Here is a 1,414-nt window from a genome sequence, read left to right as displayed (position 1 = left end):
GACTTTATTTGGACGGCTTGGATGATTTCACTTGTCTAGGTCATGTCAGAAAGGTCGTTAGAAACTAGTATAAATAGCAGCTAGGCCTTTGTAACTCAGTGTGCTTCCCGTATTGTAATTGTCAATATTTTCAATCAATTGAAAATCATTTGAAGCTATTCTCTCGTGTTCTTCCTATTCATCATCTGTGTGTTCTTGATTAATTTCTTACTCTGTTTGTTTATATACTGTTTCCGCTGCATTGTTTTTGTTCTTAAAAATCATCCAGAGTATTCGGTTAATATCAAAACTGAATTTACGTGTCCTAACTCGCCCCATCCCCGCCCCGTTGCCATGCCTATTTACAGGGACTAAGAAGTGAAGAGATGATGAAACCAGGCCAAATGGAACTTAAAATGGGCAATGGAGCTAAGTTAGCTGCTTTTGCTCAAGGGACATATGATATGGCTATGCTAAATGTCCTTACTTTATCACTTAGAAAGTGTTTATACGTACCTAGCATTACTAGGAACATAGTTTCATTTTTCAATTACAACATACTGGATTTATGTTTACTTTCAGCAACAATACAGTTTCAGCTTATCTTGACAATGTTTTGTATTTCGTGGTAAAACCACGGAATGGTATTTATGAAATTGAAATTCAAAATAGTTGTAATTATGAATCAATATACAATGTAAACAATAAATGGATCAAGCGAGGCTTGAATCAAACCTACTTGTGGCATTGTCGTTTTGGACACATAAATAAGAAATGCATAGCCAAACTCCAAGCGGACGGAGTATTGGAATCATGTGATGATTCATCGGACACATGTGAGGCTTTTTTATAAGGAAAGATGACTAAGGAACCTGTTAAAGGTAAGCCTGACAGAGCTACAGAACTTTTAGGAGTCATTCATACTAATGTATGTGGGCCTTTTAGTTCAGTCACAAGAAATGGACATCGCTACTTCATAACACTTACTGATGACTTCAGTAGGTACGGGTATGTTTACCTAATGAAAAACAAATCTGAAAGCTTTGAAAATTTCAAAGAGTTTGAAAATGAAGTAGAGAATCAACTTGGCAAGAAAATAAAAGTATTTCGGTCTGATCGAGGTCGTGAATATTTAAGCCAAGAGTTTATTGAACATCTAAGAGATTGTGGGATAGTATCCTAACTATCTCCTTCGGGAACACCACAACATAATGCTGTGTCCGAAAGGAAAAATAGAACCTTGTTAGACATGGTTCACTCTATGATGAGTTATACCACTCTCCCAAAGAGTTTCTGGGGATATGCCCTAGAAACAGCTGCCCGAATACTAAATAATGCACCAACCAAAAGGATCAAAAAGAATCCATATGAGCTGTGGTCTGGGAAGATCGCAAAACTGTCTTATATGAGAATATGGGATTGTAATGCTTATGTT

Source organism: Cynara cardunculus (genome assembly GCF_001531365.2).
Source record: "Cynara cardunculus var. scolymus isolate 2C chromosome LG 17, CcrdV1, whole genome shotgun sequence".
NCBI classification, from domain to species: domain Eukaryota; kingdom Viridiplantae; phylum Streptophyta; class Magnoliopsida; order Asterales; family Asteraceae; genus Cynara; species Cynara cardunculus.
The sequence above is the reverse complement of the archived record's forward strand: the minus strand, read 5'-3'. Positions refer to the sequence as shown.